Here is an 8,163-nt window from a genome sequence, read left to right on the forward strand (position 1 = left end):
GAGGCTGAGGCAGGAGAATCGCTTGAACCTGGGAGGCGGAGGTTGCAGTGAGCTGAGATTGCGCCATTGCACTCCAGTCTGGGCAACAGATCAAGACTCTGTCTCAAAACAAAACAAAACAAAATTATCCAGGCATGGTGGTTTGTGCCTGTAGTCCCAGCAACTTGGGAGGCTAAGGTGGGAGGATCACTTGAGCCTGGGAGGGGTCAAGGTTGCAGTGAGCCATAATTGTGCCACTGCACTCTAGTCTGAGTGACAGAGAAAAAGACCCTGTCTCAAAGAAAAAAAAAAAAGAAAAAAAGAATGTGACCTTCATTCTGTTTCTTAAAAGCAGGAGATGAAATTCTCATGTGAAAGATGCAGTATTTTTCTGGGAGGCTGAGGTGGGAGGATCGTTTGAGTCCAGCCTGGGGAACACAGCAAGATCTTGTCTCCAAACAAACAAACAAACAAACAAACCCCCTAAAACCCCCATAGCATTCTTTTTTTTTTTTTTGAGGCGGAGTCTGCCTCTGTCACCCAGGCTGGAGTGCAGTGGCGTGATCTTGGCTCACTGCAAGCTCTGCATCCTGGGTTCACACCATTCTCCTGCCTCAGCCTCCCAAGTGTCTGAGTCTACAGGTGCCCGTCACCACACCTGGCTAATTTGTTTGTATATTTAGTAGAGAGGGGGTTTCACCGTGTTAGCCAGGATCGTCTTGATCTCCTGACCTCATGATCCGCCCGCCTCAGCCTCTCAAAGTGCTGGGACCACACGTGTGAGCCACTGTGCCCGGCCACGCCCACAGCATTCTTATCAAGGATGGAAAGTTGAGACTGAGAAACTTCTGTACAGACCTTGTTAAAATAACTCTAACTGCTTCTGGGTCTTCATTTCCTTATAGGGGCTCCCACACCATTTAAAACTTGTATTAAATAAACTTGCATGCTTTTCTCCTGTTAATCTGTCTTATGTTAATTTAATGCTCCAGCCCAGGCTAAAAGAGGACAGAGGTGGAGTTTTGCTGCCCCTACAATACCTTCAGTGCTTGTCTCTTTGTGTATGTAGATAAATATATTTATGTATATAAATAAAATATTTATAAATATTTATTCACTATACTCTATTTTCTATATAAATATATAGAAAAATATATCTTATAAATATATACATAAATATATTTATATATTTATAGTGTATATAGAGAAATATATATAGTATATATAAATAGATATATAGTTTTTTTTGTGTGTGTGTATATATATTATTATTATTTTTGACAGGGTCTTACTCTGTCACCCAGGCTGGAGTGCAGTGGCATGATCACAGCTCACTGCAGCCTCTGCCTCCTGGGTTCAAGCAATCCTCTCAACTCAGCCTCCTGAGAAGCTACGACCACAGGTGTGCACCACTGTGCTTGGCTATTTTTTTTTTTTTAATTTATTTTTTGCAGAGATAAGGTCTTACTATGTTGCCCAAGTTAGCCTTGGATTCCTGGGTTCAGGCCTCCGACCTTGGCCTCCCAAAGTGCTGGAATTACAGGCATGAGCCACCACGCCTGGCCTGTTTATACACTGTTGAATGCACTCTACATAATATTTGAATGGTTCAAAAGGATATAGATTAAAAAGCAATCTTCCTCTCATGTTTGCCCCCACTTCGTTATTTCTCCTCACCAAAGTTTATCCTTTCAGAGGAATTTCATACATATACATAGGTTGGTTGTTAAAAAAAATTTAGTCCTGTCTCTGTCCATTCACAGAAAATTGTATAAACGAGTATAAGCATACTTTCTTCTGCAAAAGTTGTCATAATGAGATTTGGATATTATGAGACTATTTATTTAGGAAAGATGAGGTGTGCACTAAAAACAACAACATCAAAATCACGTTTATGAAGCTCTTTCCTACTCTGTTGCAGTCCTGGACTTAGCAATTTATATTTGTAATTTATATCTATTTTTCCTAATGATAACCCTGTTGAATAGGTACTATTTCACAGATGAGAAAACTGAGGCTTAGAGACATGAAGTAACTTGCCTAAAGAATTTGGGGTTTAGAAGGAAGCTTTTCGGTGCTGGAGCCTGAGCCTTAACCACTGTACTCTACTACCTCCACATGGTTATAGACTATAATGCACCCAATATCCAGAACTAGTACCACGTGTACAGGTACTAAAGACTACATAGCACATGCAGAACACTAAAGAAAACCAAACCCGCCCAAAACAAAAAACCCCAGCTCCTCAGAAGATGGCTTCTCTACTGGTTTCTTGTTCTTTGGTTGAGGGTTGGTGCCAATTATACCATACTGCCATTTATATCAAAGGCTTAAAAATTAGATGATTGGGAATGGGTTTATGTTTGATATGCTCAGTAATAGCTAAAGGTTTGTTTCGTTTTTTGTCAGTTTTAATCAACCAATTTATTTTTAGTTCATAATAATAAAATAAAATTCACCATTGAAACCAATGCTTTTAAAATGCAGCTTTTTTTTCTTTTTCTTTCTTTTTTTTTTTTTTTTTTGAGACGGAGTCACACTCTCATCCAGGCTGGAATGCAGGGACTGATCTCAGCTCACTGCAACCTCTGCCTCACAGGTTCAAGTGAGTCTCTTGCCTCACCTGCCCCAGTAGCAGGGACTATAGATGTGCACCACCACACCTGGCTAATTTTTGTATTTTTCGGTAAAGATGGGGGTTCACCATGTTGGCCAGGCTGGTCTTGAACTCCTGAACTCAAGTGATCTGCCCGCCTCAGCCTCCCAAAGTGCTGGGATTATGGGCATGAGCCACCGCGTCAGGCCTTAAAATGTAGCTTTTGATAATGCAAGGGCTTTTTCGTTTTTGTTTTCTCTTTCCCAGGAGTGAAGTTACTTTGGTAGAGCAGAATGAGCAAGACATCACTGCAGAGCATCCCTTGGTGGTTCTGGGGAATACTGGGCAACGTGCCTACCTCTGCTTGGGTGTGTGCTCCTGTCAGTTATGTAAAGCCATATGAACATATAGCAAGTCATGTGGTGATAATTCCCATTATAGATACTTTAGCATTTACAGTAAGGATTGGTCTTCTTACTTGCAACTTCTGTAAGTGATAAAATGTGAGGATGTGAGATGCCCTTAGTACTTCAACTTTGAAACAAAAATTTCAACTACTCCTTTTTCAAATGTCTGAATTGTTTACATTTGCAAATATTTTTCTGAGTAGATTGGAATCTTGTTAATATTGAGCAATCAAATAGAGGGGAAAAATGGGATGTTGACACTGATAGGAGATTCCAACGATCTTTCACAAATCCCTAATTTCAAATCTTGGTGTTCAACAAAACAGCTTCCGATGGTCATTGATTTCTTTATAATTAGCAAATGCTACAAAATTGAATTCATCAAATAAATGTATAGTAATGGAATTGTGTTTTTCTTTGTTTTATAAATGGAGTTCATTTGAAAAAAGGGTCCCGTTGCTAAAGGCGTTTGAAAAACCAGTAAATTGGATCGCTGTAGAGAGGCTACTGTAGGATTCTGAGAGTTGAGAGAGTAGAACACAGAAGGTGAGTTCCACCATGATCTGGCCAAGATGAAATGTATGGGTCTTGGACCTGAGTAGATCACAGGAAGGGATTGGGTCAAAGCAAGTGCCAAAGTTAGCGCGTTTGGGGTGTTAACTGGGAGAAGAGTAGTCCACTAACAAGAATAAGGAGGTGGGTGGATGGATGAGAAGTTAAACCCCTTCGTCTTACAAACAGGTAAGGTCGCTGAAAACGTTTTTCTAGTCTTTTTTGGAGAGGCGTGCATAGGTTAAATATTTTGAAAAACTGTATAAGATTGATATTTAAGAGTGGTTATTTTATTCACCATTAATCTGTATTTCATTGTTTTGAAAAAACAGTAATTATAATCACAGTATCAGAAATCAAAATCCAAATTGTCATTTGTTTAAATTTTTTCTTATATCCCATTATTAGTTGTTTGATGAAAGATAAAAACCATCTTCCCTACATCGCAAATATTTCCTGTGGCAGTGTTTCCCAAGAAGGCAGAACCATTCATGTAAATGTAAAGTGTTTTTGAACACAATGTTGAGTATATTATCAGTTAATTATAATTTCTTAACATTAAGTCCAGGCAACTTCCATTTTCACTCTGTGGATTTTGCAATTTTCCTAAGAGAGGTGGAAGGACAGGGGGTGGAGGTGGCTTTCCTTACTGTGTGTAACTAAGTGCACTTAGCTTGGAGACAGGAGAGATTGGAGAAGAGGATCAAGTTATAATAACAGCTACAATTTACTGAACACTTACTGTTTACTCGGCACAAGAGCTTTACCTGGGTTATTTCATTTAAACTCCACAACAGCCCTATGAAGCTGGTGTAGTAGTACATCTACCATAAATATAAGAAAGTAAAGTTTCTCAAATGCTCCCATTACAGCGCTAAATACAAAGAACTGAGAAGATATTCCATGAGACACAGAATAAAATATCTTTCCCCAGCATAAGGACATTATACCAAGAGAGGCAGAAATGGTTATAATTGTTTTTTTGTTTTTGTTTTTGAGATAGAGTCTCACTCTGTTGCCCAGGCTGGAGTGCAGTAGTGTGATCTCGGCTCATTGAAAACTTCCCCCTCTATGTTTAAGCAATTCTCCTGCCTCAGCCTCCCAAGCAGCTGGGATTACAGGTATGTGCCACCACGCCTGGCTAATTTTTTGTATTTTTAGTAGAGATGGGTTTTCACCATGTTGGCCAGGTTGGTCTCAGAACTCCTGACCTCAGGCAATCTGTCCGCCTTGGCCTCCCAAAGTGCTGGGAATACAGGCATGAGCCACCATGCCTGGCCTGGTCATAATTGTTTATGTGTTTTGTGTGTGTGTGTGTGTGTGTGTGTGTGTGTGTGTGCCTCCAAGAGTAGTTCTTGTGCACAGAAAATATTGTTTTGATGTTATTTTTAGGATATTTGATTTGTTAAAGTTACAAGTTTGAGAGTATAATTATTCCTTAGTTTTTAAAGTTTTCCTAACTGCGTGGAAAAAGTTTTTCCTCTGCTCTCACTCCACAGTCAACATGGAAGGCTTCTGTGACCAAAGGTGTGGAGGTTTCTCCCCACACACCAAGCAACCAGTTAATTCTGCAGCTGTCACCAGCTGGGTGTTCTCTACTACAGTTCAATTCCTCTTTTTTTTTGTTTTGAGATGGAGTCTCACTGTCGCCCAGGCTAGAGTGCAGTGGCACAATCTTTGCTCACTGCCACCTCCACCTCCCAAGTAGCTGGGATTACAGGCGTGGGCCACCACGCCCAACTAAGTTTTATATTTTTAGTAGAGATGGGGTTTCACCATGTTGGCCAGATTGGTCTCGAACTACTGACCTCAAGTGATCCAACCTCCCAAAATGCTGGGATCACAGGCATGAGCCACAGCGCCCCGCCCCAGTTCAATTCTGACACCACCTACCTGGAGACAGTGTCACATCCAACAGGTTGAGGGCTCAGTCCCACAAGATTGCCTCCTCCCACTTCTGATGACAATTGCAAGCTCCGCCCAGGCTGTTTTACCTGTGTTTCTGACTGATCGGCTATAAATTGGGGATCCCATGACCCCCTTCTTAAGTTCAAATAATTTACTAGAGTGGCTCGCAGAACTGTGGGAAACACATACATTTATCAGAAAGATAGTACAAAGGATACAGATGAAGTGATGCATAGAGGGAGGCATGGGGGAAGGGGCATGGAGCTTCCATGCCCTTCTCAGGTGGACCACCCTCCATACACCTGCACATGTTCAGCTATCCCGAAGCTCTCTGATCCCTGTCCTCTTGTGTGTTTATGGAGGCTTCATTATGTAGGCATGATTGATTAAACCATTGTTCATTGGTGATCAACTCAATGTTAAGCTGTTCCCCACCCCACAGAAAATGGGGAATAGGGCTGGAAGTACTGATCCTCTAATCAGGGTGTGGTCTTTCCAGTGACCAGCCCCTTCCTGAAGCTACTTAGGGGCTGCCAGCCACCAGTCAACTCATTAGCATACAAAAAAAATCGCGTTGGAGATTCTAAGGATTTTAAGAGCTTTATACTAGGAAATGGGGATGATGGCCAAATATATATTTTATAATGTCACACTTAATCTTATTCCATTTATAACTCTAGCAAACTTTAACAACCAAAAAGGCATTTGATTAATGTTTGATCCCATTAACTTAATTACCTCTAAATATTTTAAACTTCATTCGTGAATTTAATATATTTGTTTCCCTTGTAAAGGTCTTTAATGGTGTGATTAACAAGTAACTCAACATCTAATAAATTAAATTTATAAATGTGGTAAATCTTAAACTGTAGTGAGTGTTCCAATACTGTTTATTAAGTTCATAAGACCATCTTCAACTCATTCATATCCAGCTATTAAATTACACATTTTAAAACTTAACGTACAAGGCAAATGGTTACTTCAGTAGGCCAAGTTCTCTTACACATTAACACATACATAGAATTCCAAATATGCCCAGATTCCTTAAAACAAAATATTAATATTACAGGCTTGAATCTTTTACACGTCTCATACTCAATTTTCAGTCTTCCCAGGGTTAAAATGCTCATCTATTAAGAATTTTGATGTTTGTTTTTAAAAGTAATGTTTATGGTGATCTTTTCAGTAGGCGGCCTTCCTTCCTTCCTTCCTTCCTTCCTTCCTTCCTTCCTTCCTTCCTTCCTTCCTTCCTTCCTTCCTTCCCTCCCTGCCTCCGTCCCTCCCTCCCTTCCCTCCTTTCTTTCCTTCCTTCCTTTTTTTTTTTTTTTTTTGAGAATCTCACTCTGTCACCCAGGCTGGAGTGCAGTAGCGCGATCCTGGCGGGATCCTGGCTCACGGCAATCTCCGCCTCCTGGTGTAAGCGATTCTCCTCTCTCAGCCTCCCAAGAAGCTGGGATTACAGGCATGCACCACCATGCCCGGCTAATTTTTGTATTTTAGTAGAGATGGGGGTTTCACTATGTTGGCCAGGCTGGTCTCAGGCTCCTGACGATCCACCTGCCTCGGCCTCCCAAAGTGCTGGGATTAAAGGCGTGAGCCACCACGCCTGGACAGCAAGCAAGGTTTCTTTCTCTCTCTCTCTCTCTTTTTTTTTTTGTTTTTTGAGACGGAGTCTCGCTCTGTCACCCAGGCGGGAGTGCAGTGGCGCGATCTCAGCTCACTGCAAGCTCCACCACCTGGGTTCACGCCATTCTCCTGCCTCAGCCTCCTGAGTAGCTGGGACTACAGGTGCCCGCCACCACTCCCAGCTAATTTTTTTTTGTATTCTTAGTAGAGACGGGGTTTCACCGTGTTAGCTGGGATGGTCTTGATCTCCTGACCTTGTGATCCGCCCGCCTTGGCCTCCCAAAGTGCCGGGATTACAGGCATGAGCCACCGCGTCGGGCCAGCAAGCTTTCTTAACCACTGTAGAGTCTCAGTTTTTACCCAACCTCACTGACGGTATAATAAAAATGCCACAACCTAAAAAAGGTGACCATCACTTACGTTTCCTGGATTCAGGTTGCAATTTACCATTCCTAATAGGGTCATAATTCTAACAGATATTCAAATGACTTTCAGTAGACTCCAAGGGGTGGTTGCTGCTTTGTCTACAGCTGTAAAGTCATGCTCTTGACAATAAGTTCAGAAAGATTTTAATTTTACAGACTCTCTTAGGATCTTAGATACATGCTGCATTTTGTTTTCTACTCAATGTTTTTCTTTGTGGAGCATAGGGACAAGAATATAAAAAATACACTTTAATTTGATTTTCTTTCCTTTTTTTTGAGACAGAATCTCGCTCTGTCGCCCAGGCTGAAGTGCAATGGCATGATCTCTGCTCACTGCAACCTCCACCTCCCGGGTTCAAGTGATTGTCCTGCCTCAGCCTCCCGAGTAGCTGGGATTACAGGCACAGGCCACCACGCTCAGGTGAGTTTTTCTATTTTTAGTAGAGACGGCGTTTCACCATGTTAGCCAGGATAGTCTGGATCTCCTGACCTTGTTATCCACCCGCCTTGGCCTCCCAGAGAGCTGGGATTACAGGCGTGAGCCACCGCACCGGCCTGATTTGATTTTCTTTTTTTTTTTTTTTTTTTGAGACGGAGTCTCGCTCTGTCACCCAGGCTGGAGTGCAGTGGCCAGATCTCAGCTCACTACAAGCTCTGCCTCCCGGGTTCA

This window comes from Rhinopithecus roxellana, chromosome 6, assembly GCF_007565055.1.
Source record: "Rhinopithecus roxellana isolate Shanxi Qingling chromosome 6, ASM756505v1, whole genome shotgun sequence".
In the NCBI taxonomy this organism is placed as follows: domain Eukaryota; kingdom Metazoa; phylum Chordata; class Mammalia; order Primates; family Cercopithecidae; genus Rhinopithecus; species Rhinopithecus roxellana.